A 20924-nucleotide genomic window follows, 5' to 3' on the forward strand; every position below is an offset into this window, starting at 1 on the left:
AATTTATTTATATAAACAGTTCAAGCTTTGAACCAAACCAATCCATTAATCAATGCTTAAAAAAACATTAAGTATCAAAGGGACTCTTTTCCATTTAATCCCATTTAATGCCATTTCATGCTATTCTATTCTCTTCTATTCTACTTCAAATTTCGAATCCATATTCACTAAGGAGGGAAAGGTCATCTGCAGGGATCAGAAGGCGATGTAGCAGATAACATCAGCTGCTGACATCACGGGTCACTGAAGGTGACCCCTAAAAGTGAAAACATCAGGAATAAAAGTGGCTAGAGATGCTACAAAAGGTGACCTCAAGTATCAATTGGGCATCCTTGAGTCCTGAAACTGCTTAATAGCAATATCTTTCAATTGTTTAAAATTAGCATTGATACTTCCACCCTCGATTTATCTGCGCTAAAAACAGCAGGGGAGCACAATCTTTCATATACAGTTCAGGAACCATGAGAATTGCATCTCTGCTCTTTTGCTAGCAAGGGTGGGGGAATATGTGAAATGCCCTTCAGTGCCATTGACACAGTTTAGATGAGCCATCAGTTTCAAGATACAAAATCCAGACATCACCATCTGGGCCTCTGATTCCTGATGCATGATACAACTTGTTCTTAAGAGTCCCATATGTTAAAATTATAAATAAGTGAAGTTAATTAAGGTTTAAAGCTATTAATCATGTCACATATATCTCCTGGATGGTCTTTACCTATTGTTAGAGAAACTTATGAAGACAATAATTCATTGCGTAACTGATATATATTATTTAAGGGTTATTTGAGACCCTCACATGTTGACGTATGTGGACAACTTTAGATGACTGTTCACACTGTACACGTACACCAAAACACACACTAAAATGATGGGAAGGTGGTGTTAGAATGGAGATATCAGAATGACTGAGGGCTAATGTGCCTTGTATCTCAATGCCCAAAAAACATCAATTATTTAAACCTATGAATCATTAATCAGAGCAAAAACACCAGTATTGCTGTTGTTGGAGCCTAGGTTGAGGCGTAGAGACGTGAAAACACTGCTAATGGAGACACTTCAGAGTCAGACGATGTTCAAAATGCATGAAGACTTCAGACAGAGTTTTGGATGAATGAAAACAGAACTCAAGACAATCATGCAATATAAACTTATGAAATATTAATACAATGGGCTGCTGAAGTCTTAAACACATTGAACATTTTCATTTTTTCAGTGATTTCAGTTATAGCTTCCACTCGCTGAACAACAGAAAGCCCTAAATTAATGTATGTGATTAGCTCCTCCATTGCTATAGTGAACTCTGAGGTCAAGTCAATTTTCTACCTCACAATAAACAATCAGACCATGAATAGGGTCAATGCCCTAAAAATTGTCATTAATTCAGTTTATACAAAAGGCATAAATAAGTATTGTGGTGCATTGGGGTTTTGGACAGAGGGTTGAGAATTTAAAATTGCAAGGTCAACCGGAGTCTTGCAACCCAGCAACACTTGGACCAACTGACCTACACTGAAACGTCAAGCTAGCCAACTCTGACTTCAGATGTGTCCTATGCCCTGTTATATGTCATGATACAAGCCGGACAGACCGAATGAAACTCATCTGCATCACACAGCTGACCTCCACAGACCGTCCAATCCACACACACATTCAGACATAACCTACATAACAGACAGACCGCCCCAGTACTGGCCCTAGGGCACGATAACCCACCACCACAAACACACTCATGATGTTGGACCCCTATTCCACCTCTGATGTTTTAACTCAACCACTTCTCATAAAACACATTATGGGGCTTCCCTGGTGCCCCCTCCGGCTTCCACTCTCAGGTGGTCGAATTGGAAACAACACTGGAGGGCCCCTTTACAGCCAAAAAGCATTTGCACCAAACGTGAGATGCCTTCCATTAAAAACAGAAATAAACTGCTCACCATGGCAGAGATAACTACGGTTTCATTTCAGTAGCATGGCTACGGTAAACTAATGCCCTTCTGTCTACTTCTATCTTTTTCTCTCTAGCCATCTCTTTAAACTAATATTCTGTCTACCTCTCCTGATTAGTTGATCGTCCGGTTGGTGTCAGGTTGCTCGTGGCCAGCTATCTACTGTTGCTTCACGTTTGCCCTGCATTTGCTGTCTTAAATGAGCCACTTCACACTTCCATAGAGTGACTCTGTGCCTGATTGACTCTCTCGAAAAACATGTTCAGGTCATAAAGTATTTCACCCTAAAAGAACAAATAAAATAATATAATAAATACAATATATTATAATAATCATAATACAATACATAACATAATAACAAAATGTAACAATTATTTTATTATTATTACAATTACTTTCAATTACAGTTTAGAAGAATTATTTACAATAAAACAATATTACATATTTAGTATTATATTATTTAATAGATATTTATTTAATTTTATATATTTTAATGTTAAATGATTAAATTATTATTGTTGTTATTATATAATTACTTTAATACCATTTATTATTATTGTCATTATTATTATTATTACAAATGAAAAAAAAAATTAATAACGAAAATTAGGCCCTTTTTTCCACTTTTTTGTGCTTTTTTTTCTACATATATGTTCTCAGTTAAGTCTTATTACTGTAACTCATTTAAATATATTATACCTGTCAAATTTTGTAAATTCACATTATTTCATAATTTGGGATTAAATTCTGCAAAAAACTGGGGCAGGATTTTTAATAATCCCTTTTGTATTTGTATGTTTGTACTTACCTATTGTTGTTATTAATAACAAGTTATTTATTTTTCTCTATGTTAGAAAATTTATATAAAATTACTAATAATATTAAAAATTTATATTAGGTATATGGTGTGTCAATAGTAATTCTAAGTTGTATAAATATAATATATATTGAACAGAAAATCACACAAGTCTATGGTATTTCTTCATATAGCAAACATATGTCTGCACCAGCTGTTCCTCCATAATGCTGGAGCTTAAGTTGATTACTGTTGTGCAAGATAGATCAAATGATGGACTGAAGCTACCTCTCAAGTAAACAAACATGACAGTGTTTCTGTTTATTTCCTTATCATCCTTTCTCTTTTTCTTGGGCCTGTGTGTTCAGCACAGCGTATCAGATCTTTATCAAAGGGTTTGGTTAAAATCCAACCCAGTCTGCATTTAAGCAACCTAATCGAAGTTTACCCAACAGAGAGAGCTGGAGGCTCGGGGTCAGATTGGTCACACTCCAGCAGGCCCCTCTCTGGGTTTAAAGGACAAATTCAGAGATTCACATGCACTTCTATCTGGTTAGGTGCTTCCAGCTGGTCGTGATTTCCTCTTCTTCCTTGGTGGGCAGGCGGTGCTTCACGTCTGTTCCTGCGATAAGACGCCACTTCCATTGTCTCTTCCTTCTTCCCTGGACACTGTTTTATCCACAACTCAGCCATATAAGCTCAAACACATAAGCTTCCCCAAAAAGCTCAACTTTATCACATTGAGGATTTACATACCAAAGAGGCCTTTATGTTGACTTTAAGCAGAAGGTGACAATATGCACAATCAACAGGGGCTTGAAGTGTCGTGTGGCATCTCTCCTGAGACAAAGTAAAACAGCAGGAGGTACATTAAGCTGGATGTGGTGGATTTAAGGGCTGCAGAAGCTGTAGTGCTCACTAAATTCATATGAAAGTCTCTCTCTGGGATAGGCCAGATAGCAGGGGTCCAATCGATACTCTACATAACAGTCCTGATAGGGATGGGAAAAATGGGTTTAGATGCTGTGGATCTGGCTAAAGCAGATCTATATGTCCAATCCAAACACAGAGACACAGCTCCATGCTACCAGGCGGCCCATTGCTGCAGTAAATAGGCCAATAAAACTTTTACTAGCCTTGTTCCCCAGGGCGAAGTAGCATCTAAAAGATACAATGACCTATCTGACACATTTGTGATCCAATTTTACCGCCATCATGGACCACAGTTATGGCTGAGGAGCATGTAACATGGTTGTGGTGAGCACTCCTCCATATAATATGGTCAATACAAAGCTGATTTTGAGCCTTCATGCAACCATTTGGTTGTAAACTTTTTACCTCATTTATCTAATAAAATATTTCCCATTGGCACTAAAGCTTCCTATTGAAGACATTATTCATAATTGATAATCTGCTGTGGAAAAATCTCAATGATCAAAAATATTCTACAAAATAATCTACATGCAAAAAACAAAAACAAAAACAAAAAAAAGTGCACAATGCAGAAAACCTAGATCAGCACAAGCAAATGTTTCATATGCTGCAATGTTTTCAATTCAATTGCAAAACTGCATCCCAATAACTCAAAAAAATTCCTAATCATAATTCTGAATTTAAACAGGTATTGTAAAAGTACATATAAAATATATTAAACAAACATAAAATTGTAGAACTTGTAGAGATTTATTACAGACTCATTTTATAATTATATATATATATATATATATATATATATAGAGAGAGAGAGAGAGAGAGAGAGAGAGAGAGAGACTGACAGATGTATAAATGCTAAAAACAAAATCTATGAAACTGAAAGCGAGTTATATTGCTATGTCTCTGAATGATGTTTATATATTGCCAAAAAATGTCCATGTTTAAAATGAACAAAAAATAGAAATATTAAGGAACTGGTCATATGGCTGTGACATTGAATGAAGCTTAACCTGAGGTCAGGAAGAGGTTTGAGCTCATGGCCCTCTTCAATATGCTAATAGTATAGTGTGGTACACTATCAGCTTACAGGCCCATATCCACAGCCTCGCTGAATGCGCGCGCGCACACACACACACACACAAACACTTGACCTCAGGGAGAGAACAAAGTATCATTCAATAAAAACAGACAGTTCTGCAGAGAAAGACCCCATTGAAATGTTTTTACGCCGCAAACAATGGCAGCTAAGGAAAGAGCCGAGTAGCAAAAGCGAATGTTTCCCTGGGGAATTATTTCTCATTTACAGATAACCACATAAATGCACCAGACTCAAAATCTCAAAAGAGTTTGAAAAATAAATTTAAAAAATCACAGTAAAAATGCAGGATTCGAAAAAGTGCTCAATATTTTAAAGCTGTGGAAATATGCTAATGCTTTCTGGAAATTGCCAAACATAAAAAAAATTACAGCCTCCTTCTTCGGATATTAAAAATTACAACTCAATATATTTTAAGAATCTACCATTTCTTCTCATCACTTTACAACAGAGTTTCACTGCACCAGGTAAAGTGTGACTCGTCACATTATATTGGAAAAGCAACAAACGCACTATAAAACTAAACAACTTTATTACCAGTCTGAGAGCTTTCAACCCGAACGAATGTGAAGTTTTACTAAGAACCTTGTAAAATAAACAGCAGCAGCAATCTTTAAAGAACGCCTCATAAGCTGTGGGCTAACTAACCCCATCTCCAAGGCTGAACATCGATTTTCGAGTAGGGCCGAGCGAAGACACATGCATGGAAATCCACTTGATGGAGTGCTGGCTGTTATGATTTTTCTTTCTCTCTCTCTCTTCAAAATTGTTCCCCCATCCTTGTTGTGGTTGTCATAGCAACCCTGCTGTATGACGGAGTTGGTGACAGAGAGGTGGAGAGGTGAGATTTATCTCAGAAATGGGCTGCGGAGCCACAACGGTGCTCCTCGCGTTCCTTTCACAAAGCATGAATGCATTTATTTAAAGCAGGCCTGACAGATGACATATGCCTATACAGTATGTGGCCACGTCTTCACACATCATGGACGGACAGAACGCTTGATGAACAGAGCAGCTTTTATCCTTCTGAAAGTGCATATAGAGGTTGACTGATCCAGGGATAGAAGAATAAAGGCTGTAAGTGACAGTTGTTTTATCTCTGAGGTGCCGATTGCCCCTCGCTTTATTGTCATTGAGACAGATTTCATTGTCTACGTGCCATCAGCAACAGTCCACTTAATAAGAAGTGTGCTGTGCATCTGCACTTGTTATTGCGCGTCTAATACATCACAGACACAGAGGAATAGTTCAACTACAAAAGAAAATATTATCATATTGATCTAATAATGAATGAACCTAAATAACATTTAAAAAAAAATTTGTACTGTACTGTATGTGCGTGTGTGTGTGTGTGTTTATATATATATATATATATATATATATATATATATATATATATATATATATATATATATATATATATATGTGTATATATATATATATATATCGTTATTATAAGTTGTTATGTTTATGTTTTACTTAAAATAAAAGCTCTACTTTACAAACAACACTTTAAAATTTAAAATTAATAAAAATACATTTCTTTTTCATAATAATATAACATTTAAGTTGTATTTATTATATTAGCCAAACAATCCGAATGACTACCATACGTTCGCAAAGATAATTTTATAACATAACATGAATAAAGAAAGTAATTAAATAAATACATAAACAATTTAATATGTTATATTATAATAAAATTTATTAACACATTGTTAGCAATTTGAATGAGAAACCTCCTTTCTCAAACATTATTTTATGAAGTAGGTAGGTAGATAACTAAATAAGTAAAAAGAAATAACAGATACATAAGTCATTATATCATTATTAATTATTATTAGCTTAATTTGAATGAGATATGTACTTTCCTAAACACCGTGTTATGTAACAAACAAAGAAGTACATTTTATGTAACTAGAAAGTTATTTTAGAAAGGTATTTTATTTGACACACAAACTTCACAAACATCATAATTTTAGAATAGAATAAAATAGAATAGCTAACACTGATATAAAGTTACTGGACTAAAGCAAATCCCACAAGCGGAAGCATGTAATTCTTGCTTCATCTGTCCACTGCGCCCCAGATTTCCTGTGCACTTCACTGAAACTTATAATTGGGTAACAAAAGAAACCTCTTGTTAAAAACCTCAGGGAAAGTTATCAAAAAGGGGTGGATATTTTAAGTCAGTCAGTGCTTTCAGAATCCCTTTAGAAGAACCAAAAACCATCGGAGGGGCTTTACAGGGTATTACACTTCAGAGAGAATCACAATATCTATATCATCAAGTGGTCTGACGAGCTCTTCATACTCATTTTATTCTTATGTAGCAATCCTTTTGACTATCAGAATGAAGTCTGGTTCACTTTGTAGTCAAGAATTGCCTAATTAGACAGGAAGGAGGCCTGTGATGCTCTTTGTAGTACTTGCATGCAGACATGACCTCTAACATGACCTTGATTTTAATAACACATAAAAAGTGTAGGAATAGCTTGCTTAATAGCTTAAATAACACTTTAATTTCTTCCACTATTGGCTGCCTCTGAATTACTTATGACCCATGGAGTTCATGTTTAACCATGCACAAACCAACTATTCATTCACTGTATTCAAGGCTCGTAGTGTACAGACCATCAGAAGAGTTACAGATGGCAAGCAATCACCCAGGTGGACAATGAGGCATGCAACCTCACAAAAGCTGTCACCATAAGAGCAGGTCAACTTTGTGTTATCACATAGCTCATTGCAGACACATATCGCCGTGCTGTACTTCAACACATTTGTTATCTATAGAACTGGGCTCACTCATGCACAGCGTTCTGCAAACCATCCAGCAACTGAGAGAGTAAATGCAGTGAACGGCTTTGTGGAATTTTGACATATACATATACTTCTTTAAATGCTGCCATTTAGTTTTCACCAACATATTTCCAGAAAGACTAATAAATGTCAGTACCAACGCAGTACCATAAGGTTCATTTTACCCAGTCCAGTGCCTTATGAAAGCATTATAACCCTTCCTGTTCTTTGTGTCTAATTAAAACCTGATTTATAACAGAGCTGGAGACCTCAGACCCTAAGTCCCAGGGTCAGAGGCGGTCAGTGAGACGCCCATCATCAAGGAAGTGACGACCTCACTGATCTGAGAATGACACGTGTAATGGGACAAAGAATTGTGGGATCAGGTGCATCGGCCTGAACTGTACGTGGGATTTTTTTCACCTGCAGCCCATCCTCTCAATTTGGTCCCAGGGCAGCTATTTGCTCACTGGCCTGTTACGCCCAATAGCAGCTGCAGTAATTGGCTATTTCAGGGCCGTGAAGGTTGAGCTAGCAAGGGGAGAAAGGCAAGCAAGCCAGCTGTCAGTAACAAACACAGCCCTCATTTATCAATTACCAGCACCAACACGTGAGTGACATAATCGTGGTCTGGATATTTGTCAGCGGAAACGTCACCAAGAAAATCTTGAGCATATACTTAAATTAATTTGATATATTATAGAAATACAGTCTATACACTGTAATTGAAATAAATTATAATCCTTCATTTTTGTGGTTTTGCCTGTGCTTTTCGTCTGTTTGAGCCGTTTGTCCCAGCTGTTGTGCATGATAAAACATCCTTGATTTCCAAAAGGCACTAGGCTTTTACATTTCATTTTCAGCCTTGGTGATAATGCTTCTTTTTGTGTGCATCTCTCTCTGTGTGTGTATAGGACACTAACACATTTTATTCTCTGTCAGATGATGAAAATGCAAAATTTACCATCTCAAATAGTCCCCTAATTAAAATATTAGACTCTCAGGAATTAGGGTCTCCAGTGATGCCAAACAGATATATAGCTGCTTTAATATGCAAGATGGTGATTACGGCAGATAAAAACAAATAAAAACAGACAGGGCAGGATCAGGGTGTAAGCATGTTTGAAATTGTTACTTTTTCAACTGGACACATTTGTTAAAAACATAGCGGTATCCATTACAGAAGCCTGGGTAAATTATGGAGGTCCGAATTGCGGTGGCAAAATACATTTCAATTACTGTCTCCATTATCTAAAATTGGATTTCTCTGAAACCCACAAACCCACCCAGACACATGTATCCAACCACCTAAGTGCACACAAAAACCACAAACGAAAAAAAAAAACCTAAATGACTGAAAGGTCACCCAGAAGCTCAAAATCATAACTTTGATGTGGTCAACAAAGTTGGTTGAAATCAAATTATTTGCATAAAGCATTAGCATCTTACAATTCTTTGAAGATCAGCAAGTGTCTTTGGACCATTGTTTGTGTTGTGTTTGATTGTGAAGACTGCTGGTTTTTCTGCAATTTAGGGTTATTTCCCAACAAGCTTTGTCCACTGATTATCTGATGGAAAAGGACTGGATCTTGGATAAATCAATTTGGAAAAATACAGACTAGCACCAAAACTGCAAATGTACATACTAGTGAGTCCACAATTAATGTAATAGGTTAATTTTTTTACATAAAGCCCTTTAGAATAAAGGAAAAACTCATTAGAGGAATAATTCAGTATTGATTCTGTCATCATTCCAAACCTGTATGACGTTTATAGACTGAAAATTCACCCTAAATCTACTTGGTATGTTGTGATTTGTGAACAAATAATTTTTCTGAATCACTTCTTTTCAAATAACTAAATCAGGCACTTTTATATCCTTATAAGGAAAAAAACAATCTGTTCCGACAGTTCAAATGCTGTACATGTAGATGGATCTATGGATGCATGGATAGACATACACACAAGGGGTGGAAGAATGGATGAGTGGATAGATAGATAGATAGATAGATAGATAGATAGATAGATAGATAGATAGATAGATAGATAGATAGATAGATAGATAGATAGATAGATAGATAGATAGATAGATAGAATTCTAAACCACATAATGATGTATATATGATTTATACTGTCAAGACTAAAAATAAAATACAAATAAATTGAATACACACACACATCTAGAGTCTAGAATCTTTCTTTTCAGAGAAAAACATCTTGCTGTGGATCCTCAAAGGTGGGCAGTCATGATTTCAGCTACACTAATGGCTCTTGAGTATTTTTGCTCTTGCGGTAATTGCAGGTGTGTGCTCATATTTACACAAGAAGGCTCAGTCATGAAGTCTGGTGTCTTATTATCAGGAGGAATGGAAAAGACAGTTATTTAGACCAAACACAGATGCTTTTCCCTTTCACTATAATTATTTTGTATTGATAAGGGAACACACAGTAAACTCATGTGCACAATGTGACCCTTACAAAAAAACATGTTTTTTATTACATATACATCAAGACAACAAAAAGCCATGGTTACTACACTGTTACTATAATAAAACGTCTCTAGGTTCCGCATGTAACCACAAACGCTACGGGGAACACGTTTAGCCTGAGCGACTCTGAATATCATGTGTAATCTGTTTTATGGAAGAGTGTGACGTCACGGGCGGGGTGACGTAAGCGTCCAGGAAGCTATAAAAGCACATGCCACCCAGCCGGCATCAGCTTCGAGTACCAGCAAGCCGGGGGTATGGCATCGAGATGCAGCATCTCGTTCACTTGAGGAACCATGGTTACATGCGTAACCTAGAGACGTTCCTCTTCGGGAACTTGAGCTGGAAAATGCTATGGGGAACAATGTGGCCATGCTGCCAGACTAACAAATCCCTGCCTAGTGTGTATCCGAAGAGCACAGCTTAGGATGAGAGAACTGAAGTGCCTGGAGTGACCGGCATATCTAGGCCATAGAATCTTACAAAGGTTGAGGGCCTGGACCACCCCACAGCGTTGCAGATGTCCAGCATGTACACACCTGCTAGGAAGGCCTTGGAAACTCGCCATACCACGAGTAGAAGTGAGCCTTGGCTCCCGATAGCGGGGAAAGACCAGAGGACTCATAGGTGGCATTGATAGTCTCAACTATCCAACGACTAATAGTCTGCTTAGATGCAGGAAAGCCTCTTTTGGGGGGACCGTAGCATACTAGTAATTGGTCCAATTGCAGCAATACAGGTTGTGGTGTGACAGAGGGAACCTTATGAACATATCCCGCTCGTGGGTATATGAACACTTTGGCCATGCCGGGCACAAAGTCAAGATAAGTAGGGGCCACTGAGAGGGCCTGAAGATCTCTGACTCTCCTCAGAGAGGTGATAGCCAACAGAAAGGTAGCTTTTAGGGTCAGATGTCTGTCTGATATATATTGTATTGGCTCGAATGGACCTTTACAAAGGGCCTCTAACACCAAAACCAAGTCCCACGGGGGAATACGGGACCGTACTGGAGGTCTCAGCCTCAGCACACCGCAGAGGAAACGTGTTACTGGGGGTGTCTTCCCAAAGACTGACCACCGAGAGGGACATGGTAGGTCGCAATGGCCTGCCACATAAACCTTCAGCATGGCGTGGGTCAACCCTGCAGAGAGCCTGGCTTGTAGAAACTCCAGAACTGTACCAACTGGGCAGTTAGCTGGGTCAAGCTGACGGTCTATGCACCATGAGGTAAAGAGTTTCCACCTCAGGACATACAGTTTCCTCATTGAGGGAGCTCTGGATTGTAGGAGGTCTCAACAACCTCGGTTGAGAGAGCGGATGCCATGGGCTGTGCCCCCTTAGGAGCCACACCCATAGCTTCACCATCTCCGGGCAAGGGTGAATTATCGTGGCCTGCGTCTGTGAGAGTAGGTCTGTCATGGTCGGTATCTCCCAAGGAGAGCTTTCGAGGAGCGAGTCCAGATCTGCATACCATACTCGGCCTGGCCAGAACGGGGCTACTAGCAACAGACGGACCCCGTCCTGGTGTATTCTCACCAGAACTCACAGGAGCAGAGAAATAGGATTAAATGCGTACAGACGAAGCCTCGGCCAGGTCTGTACCATAGTGTCCAGTCCAAGAGGAGCTGGATGAACTAGAGAGAACCAAAGGGAACATAGCGATGTCTCTTGAGTTGCAAAGAGGTCCACTTGAGCTTTGCCAAAAATTCTACATATCTGCTTCACCACCTCGGGTTGAAGCTTCCATTCCCCGGGCCTCGGCCCCTGCCTAGACAGTATGTCTGCTCCCATATTTAATTACTTAGGAATATACACTGTTCTGAGCGAGAGGAGTTTGACCAAAGTTTCTTCCACATGTCTAAGGCACGAAGCATCGCCGCGTGACCTTGATCAGTCGAAGTGGATTTCCCCTCAGGGAAAAACCCTTGGTCTTGAGCCACCACTGTAGGGGTCTCATGTATAGCAGGCCAAGAGGTATCACATTGAACGTAGCTGCCATCAGACCCGACAATCTCTGAAATTGTTTGACAGTGAGTGACTGGCCTTCTTTGACTCTCTCGACTGACATGATCATCAACTCTATACAAGCAGGGGACAAATGTGGCCTGCATCGTGGTCGAATTCCACACTACGCCTAGATAGGTGGTTCTCTGGACTAGAGAAAGTACACTCTTCTTGGCGTTCAGTCTCAAACCCAGCTCCCCCATGTATACGAGAACGACATCTCGATGTCGAACCGCCATCTGCTCTGACTGAGCTAAAATCAACCAATCATCGATATAATTCAGAATGTGGATGCCCTGCAAATGCAGAGGAACCAGAGCCGCAAGCTGCAAGGGTAAGACTGCAAGGCCGAAGGGAAGTACTCAGTATTGGTAAGCTTCGCCCCCGAAAGCGAACCTCAGAAACTTCCTGTGTTGTGGAAGGATGGAGATGTGGAAGTAACACACAATTTGAAATGCGATCTGGATTCACCTTTCAGATGTCTCGTCTTAGCTTTTGCTCTTTGCCTATTGCTTACTCTTTGAGGAGATAATAGTGACAAACAACAATAAATAAGACTGACAAGACAGAATAACATGCACACACAGAGTGCTTGCTGAAAGAAGTGAAGCTGATGCCGGCTGCGCAGCACGTGCCTTTATAGCTTCCTGGTCGCTTACGTCACCCGGCAGTGACATCACACTCTTCCATAAGACATTTTACACATGATATTCAGAGTCGCTCACGCTAAACGCCTTCCCTGTTGCATTTTCCGATGCAGCTCAATTTCCCGAAGAGGAACCAAAGTTCATTTTTGTTAGAGGATCCCAAGAGTCCAGCAACAATTGATCTTAGACAGAAAGCCATTGCTTTTCTATACAACACCTCCAAGATGGTATGTCTGACAGCTAGTCTTCATTAAAAAGCTCTCTGGATTGCCTCCTGAGAACACACAAGAAACTTTAATGGTGCATCTCCTAAATGAAACTGTACAGCTTTAACCACACAAACATTAACTATTAGAATTAAAGGCAGCCAGATCAGAAATAAATTCAACATGCTTGAAACAACACAGAGACTGAACCAAGTCCTACAGTAACATAACATGGGAAGACAACTGCTGCCAATGTTATCGGATAATTAGCATAGTTAGCTTTAATAACAATAACTACACATTGTTAAATACCAGTTCATATATTTCTATTATACAGTAAAAGTATGTTTTTGAGACATTTCCATTACATTTTATTACATCTATTTACGTCGGTAGATTTGAATCACGTGTGTGCACTTTGGATGGGTTAATCGTAGAGCATGAATTTTGAGTATGGGTCACCATACTTGGCTACATGTCACATCACTTTCTTCTTTCTTTTAATATACCACTTCATTAAAAGAGTGATAAAACAATATCCTATCCTAAACTCTAACTTTGAACCTGGCTTTATTTAATCTACAGACTTCTGTATTGCATATTTAATTAGAAAAGTCCTTAATTTACAGCCATGAAACAAAATAAAATACACTGAAACTATGGAAGGTAATATGACCTTTTCATTCCTCCAGAGATATTTACTCTAATGGAGTGTTATGTTGCCTAAACCAGAGATATCTGATTTCATTAAACACACTGAGGCACTCAGCAATATCATTTTCATACAAAGCAAACACAGTTTCACTAAGAAAGTGACGTGTTTACACTGATTAAAGGCTGATTAATGGGAGCAATTCTAACGAGACTGAGTTACTGAGGAAGAACTCGTGAGCCATCTTAAAAGGGTCATTTTAACCTTGTCATGGTTAGGGGTGTTTGGGATACCGAGAGTGGGATGAACCAGATGTTTTTTGTCAGATCCAGCTTCACCACTAAACCCCAACAGGGTGTTCCTGGGTCACTCCTGGGTCAAAGGTCATTGGATAATCTACACACAAAAAAAATCTGCATATAATCAAGGATATGTGACTGTTGTATGACAGGATAGATGGAATGGGACGTGTGCATCTGTTATCTGATAGATATAGGTTTTAAAACAAGTCAAGAACATGCTATAAAACATGTATTTTCATGCAATAAAGCATTTTATTAACAGGCCTCCACTACATCTAAAGCTCAACCTTATGAATAAAACCAATTACATTATACACACACTCTATATATCCCCATATATCTCCAAAGACTCACAGATCGCCATTATATTAATATGCGAGCAGCGTAATGCATCATTGTCTGACATAATTAGCCTGACATGGACCTTGTGACCTCCACACAACATTCCCAAATACCAAGAGGTCACCAGGACCTGGTGTGTCCTATAGATGCATGCTAATAAAAAGTGTTAAGACAAGGTACAGCTGCACTATTTAAATCCAGTAGAAAAAAAAAATACTTTTAATACTTAAATTAGTGTCTTTAAGGGTTGTGTAAAGCCAACTGTCCCTTCTCACCACTTCCTGCCAAAGTCATATCAGCAGACGTCATTAGCATAGCATAATGCATAATGAGCATAATAAGCCAATATGCTAAAACATAAACCCAGAGGAGTGGGGCGGCTTGAAGAATGTGTTTAAAGCTTATCTGAGTGTGGCTCATAGATGGGACATAGTTCACATAGACCAACAGCATAATCCATCAAATCCTAAATACTTTGGGGAATCTGACACATGCAGGCATTTCAGACATCTATACTCTGATTAAACCTATGCTGTTAGTATTATTCATCTACTATTATAGCATTTAACATTATTAATGAGTTTTTATTTAAATATATTTTCATCTTTCATTTTAATCAACGTTTTTAGAAAATTGTATCATTTGTATTAGTTTAAAATGTAGTTGGTTATAAAATATATGCAATCCACTGTCTAAAATAATGCAGCAAGCTTTATATTGTCATCAAAATATTTATGGCAGAGATGTAACAAATATTATTTCTGAAGTTTAGAACGGTGATAATTGTCCAGCTAATGTGATATGTTTTACCATGATTTATATATCAAATAAACCTGGACATCTATATGGTGTAGCATTTGGACTTTTTAGAGCCACAACCGGTGTTAATGGAAAGTGCTCAAATCACATTCATGTCCAGGGTCTCTTGCTCTCATTTTCTCTGAGTGATTAAGCTCAATTAACTCATCTTATTAAGGTTAATGATCTACTCCACCATTTTCCACTCCAAGTTCTTGGATGAAGGATAGACTAAAGATGACGTTTGTTATCTTCTACCAAAGAGGGATCAAATCTTTTCTCTCTCAAATGACTTCTGTATTGTTTATCTCAAATTAGAGAGTGTGCTTTAATAACTGGATTTGGTTGTCTCAATTGCTCTTTTATTGCAGAAACGCTGGTGGAATATCTTATCTTTTTTAGCTGTGGCTGGTCGTTGTAGATTTATAGGAACAGAAATATTTGCATACTCAGTATTGTAGTCACACTACTTGTACTATTTTTACAGGATGTATCCAGGGCACAGTATATGCACAGAATGAAGGATGAGCTGCTACAATTGCCATAAGGTGCACCAACACTACAGAATTAGAATAGTGCATCCCAAAATGCAATGTGCTTGACCTTACATTTCCAGTGTGAGGAATAAACCTGAAACGATTATATCTGCTTGACCCACTGTTTAAACACAATGACAAATATTAAGCCATTTTTATACACAAGACTATATTGTGTGAAATGCACCAAGATAAGCTGCAAAAAATTGCAACTGTTAAAAAATGTATTAGTGTTTTATGTGCTCCGTATTATATACAGTTTCTTAAAATATACTAAGGCTGACAAATGAATGAAGATTTAACAAATAAATAATATTATAGCAATAGTAGAGTACAGTAAAAACTATTAATAATAATTATTAGGATTTTATTTAGTAATAATAATAATCATATATTTTTATAGTAGTAGAAATGCAGTAAACTAGTATTCCTTTCCAAACATAGGATTGCCCTTAGCAAAATCCACCTATCCCAGCATGCACTTATGCATTCATCTCTATTCCTCTGATGATTCCGGGCCCGGAAAAATCACCTATGCAACCATGAATACTTAAGATGAATATCTAATTCTTTTTGCAGCCTGTGGATAAAAATAAATGTTACAGCTTGCAAAACATGAGTTATTGAGGAGCCGTTTAGATTACTCTGCTTTCAAGGACATCGTTATTCTTCCCACAAGCAGAGCAGGTGTTCCTAAAATGCATCCTGCCTCAGATCCAGAGAGATTTAGGAGTTTTCTTCTTCTTTGTAGAGAAACAGGTGAGAATATCTGATTAATTATAGCCAAGTCCACTGGGAAAATTACATTTTAACACTCATTACCAGTGCATAATGGTGTAGAGGGCAAGTTCTTACTATGTGCTAACCTCTGAGCATATGGGGTTGCTCATAACGCACAGATAGTGAAGAACCTCTGTAATGACAGATATGAGCCGGAAAATGCTCACAGCATTTTATAAGCTAACCCTGAACAACATTCATCCCCCTCTATCTTATCCCTGAGGTCCCATCAGTCTTTCCACAGGGGTCGATTTCTTGCTATTTTTGCGTTTGGTTTGAACCGAGAATATCCTTCATAAAGCCTCGCATTATCTCTGGAGACCCCTCTGGAGCTTTCAGTGAAAAATACACACTTTGTTGCCAGACAAAAGAGCAGACGAGAGAGTGTTTCAGAGAGCATTTCTCTCTCTGCTGGGGAGACGGCAGAATGGTGAGGAGATTGTTACCTCCAGCGCAGTCATGCTCACTAAAAAAGAAAGAGAGGGAAAGAGATAGGGGAGAAAGGAAGTGTGTGAGAGAATGAGATTTCCGGGGGCACAACATACCCCCTGAATGTAAAACACTAGCTCATTTCTGCTGATACTACAAAGTATCAGTATTTATCAGGGGATCGTTCCCCTACAAGGCTTGAAACTACAAGAGAAAGTCAACACAAAAGGCTGGATCTGAAGTACATGCATAGAAGCATCTATTCGTGTTTCAGCTGGGTTTTAGTAAACACAAAAGTTAGTGTGGATATTCATCTCATGGTAAATAGACAGTGAGGTGCAAAGGTAACCATAGCAACCGAAGACACACGCACTTTTGTAAGGATCATTATCGGATAGAGCATCGACAAAACATAAATAAACTGTCATTGCATTTCACTTCATTATTTCACCCAAAGGGAGTGTTGTTTACAAAAGTTGTGTCCCTAATGACACACAATGTACTAATACTATGCACTGTATGCTCTACCATCTAGTTTATGAATGGTTATTTTGTCATTCAGCATTTAATATGATAGGAATGAGAACAAAAATAGTAGCACACATAAGTTTAAAAAACAGTAAACATAGGTTTACCCAACTATGACTTAAGGGTCCATATTAGGTGAAATATTCAATTTAAATTCAAAATGCAATGTTATATAGGCCTTTTCTCTCACATATTTTAATGTTTTCGATATATGAAATATTTTCAACAATCTCTGTCGCAATGCATTCTGGGATCACCTAATCTGCGAAGGACGCATGCACCAAAATTTGCATGGCATGATTGCGTTATATTCCTTCCTTTTCAAACAACCTCTGTGACAGAAGTGCCTGTGATGTTTAAAATGCTAATTTACCCTCGATCTGAAAAGTCTGGTTAATTAGGAACAAAGTCCTAATTGCAAAAACTGCAAATCGCAAGGCTCTAATCGTCTAATCTACCACATAACCTAATTTAAGCAACTCCAGACGGAGCAACCAACTGGTGTAAAAGCTCTAAACCATTAGTAACAGAATGGACAAACAATTCTGTTTTAATTGAATTTATGTGCTTCAGAGTCACATCACATTCTCCTAATTGAACCCCAGTCAGTCTTTGTCTTCAGAGCGTGCTGTCTTCTTTTAAGAGACAGAGAGCAAAGTCGAAACTAAAGATAATTGTACATCTCTATGTGCAGAATCAGTTTATTTAGAGGGGGGAATGTCTTCCCATATGATTAATTAGGCTCTAGTGTGTGGATGAAATGGAAACCGATAAGATTCAAATCAAAGTCTTGATCTCCTAGACAGTAAAAGTCAGATATGTTCATAAACTATATATACTGCCTTTAGGAGTCTTATCTTCAAGCAAGGAACACTACAGACACGACACACCCAGCATCGTTATATGGGGGTGATGGGATTTACAGGATCTCACCACAGTGCAGCTTACTAGAGCAGTCCACTATATGTGGGCATATTTTAATGTCTTCTGCAGCAGATGAGGTTCAATAAAGGCTGCTTGGTCATTAAAAATGCATCCATCTCAATTAGGTGATGAGTTCGGTGAGTTCCCACACAATATCCATTACATCCACTCAAATCAAGACAACAGATACTCACACACAGGTGTTCTGCATGTGAGACAAGGTCTTCCCATATTAACTGATACATGTGTGAAAAGCAATTCTGAGCTAAACAAAGACTAAATAATTATAATGATGTTTAAAGTTGCCATGAAGCAAAGTAGTGACTGACCTTTTCCACTGGATTGTGACGTACAGCCAAATGAAATGGACAATCAAAAAAAAATTAGGGCGAGGACTTGGTTCTATCCATTGTTTGTTGACTCAATGGAGGCAGATGGCTTAATGTTTTCTGCCAGTCGTAAGAAAGATATTAGGTTTATATGGTGTAAAATGATTGGAGAAGTGCTGTTTACGTCACCAGAGAGAAGTCTACCATTTCAGACGACAGATGTCAAGTTATGACATTCTAGTGAAAATTTGAGTAAAACATGCAAAAAAGTTGCATTTAGAAATTTAGACCATTTTCATGTACATGTTAAGGTTCTTTCAAAGAACAAAATGTATTCATACAAGTTAAGCTCAATTGACAGCATCTGTTATAGAAAATAATAGTAAATTCATTTTTGTCCAGTTATATTATAAAAAAAAATGTAATTTATACCTTCAATGAAAACACATGATAATGTGCATATTTTTCATTTCTGAATTCAAGTTTATTTTGATATTTTTGAGTCAGGTCAAGTCACCTTTAATTATATAGCGCTTTTAACAAAACAGATCATGACAAAGCAACTGAACAGCATTATGTCAATAATTGTTCATAATTAAATTCAGTGATGTCATAATCTAGCTCAGTTCAGTTTAAATAGTATCTATGCAATCAAGTCAACGGTATCGCTGTAAATAAAGTGTCCCCAACTAAGCAAGCCAGAGGCAACAGTGGCAAAGAACCTCTAGTAAGTCCCATGAATCCAGCAGTTCAATTCCAGGCGGCAGCAAAAAGTCAGATTGTGCAGAAGAATCATCTGTTTCCTGTGGTCTTGTCCTGGTGCTCCTCTGAGACAAGGTCCTTACAGGGGATCTGTATCTGGGGCTCTAGTTGTCCTGGTCTCCGCTGTCTTTCAGGGCTGTAGAGGTCCTGTCTAGGTGCTGATTCACCATCTGGTCTGGATACGTGCTGGATCTGGGTGACTGCAGTGACCCTCTGTCTTGGATACAGACTGGATCTGGTGGCTACGGTGACCTCAGAATAAGAGAGAAACAGACTAATATTAGCGTAGATGCCATTCTTCTAATGATGTAGCAAATACATCGGTAGTTATGGGAAGTGTCCCCGGCTCCGGTTTTCCAAATTAATGCAGCCTAAAAATCCTTTAACGGATTTGAAAATTAGAAATGTGTTAGTGTGTTATGTGTAAGCAAGGTTAAAGAGATGGGTCTTTAATTTAGATGTAAACTGACAGAGTGTGTCTGCCCGAACAATGTTAGGTAGGTTATTCCAGAGTTCGGGAGCTAAATAGGAAAAGGGTCTGCTGTTGATGTTAATATTCTAGGAATTATCAAATTGCCAGAGTTTTGAGGGGCATAAAGTAAAATATGTCAGAGTGATACATTATATATAATGCTTCTACCCAGACCCTCCAAATTAATTAAATATGAACTGTTATTATATAATTCATATAACTGAATCATGAATAACCATTGTTTTGAGGACATTTACCTCAGAGGACATGCTGCTCGATGAGGATTCGTTGCGACTCTGAGTCTTGAGGAGACACATGCCGCGAAACTCTCCCGCGGAGTGAAGAAGAGGTGGAGTTACAAGACTTCTCAGACAGTTGAAGTGTCCAATGAAGTTACGAGATTTGCTCTCAAGCTATTTTAAAGACTTTAGATTGGTTAATAACTTAAAAAATTAACAGACTCATGTGGGGGACTAACCAATAGCATTCTGTGAAATATAAAATTTACAAACAAAATTTGGACATAGGAGGTTTCTGCCCGACAGTGACTAATATATATATATATATATATATATATATATATATATATATATATATATATATATATATATATATATATATATATATATATATATATATATATATACACACATACACTCACCTAAAGGATTATTAGGAACACCATACTAACACTGTGTTTTACCCCCTTTCTGCCTTAATTCTACGTGGCATTGATTCAACAAGGTGCTGAAAGCATTCTTTAGAAATGTCGGCCCATATTGATATGACAGCATCTTGCAGTTGCTGGAGATTTGTGGGATGCACATCCAGGGCACGAAGCTCCCGTTCCACCACATCCCAAAGATGCTCTATTGGGTTGAGATCATGTGACTGTGGGGGCCATTTTAGTACAGTGAACTCATTGTCATGTTCAAGAAACAAATTTGAAATGATTCAACCTTTGTGACAGGGTGCATTATCCTGCTGGGATGGGGACATGGTGGTCATAAAGGGAAGGACATGGTCAGAAACAATGCTCAGGTTGGCTGTGGCATTTAAACGATGCCCAATTGGCACTAAGGGGCCTAAAGCGTGCCAAGAAAACATCCCCCACACCATTACACTACCACCACCAGCCTGCACAGTGG

This window comes from Carassius auratus, chromosome 29, assembly GCF_003368295.1.
Source record: "Carassius auratus strain Wakin chromosome 29, ASM336829v1, whole genome shotgun sequence".
NCBI classification, from domain to species: Eukaryota; Metazoa; Chordata; class Actinopteri; order Cypriniformes; family Cyprinidae; genus Carassius; species Carassius auratus.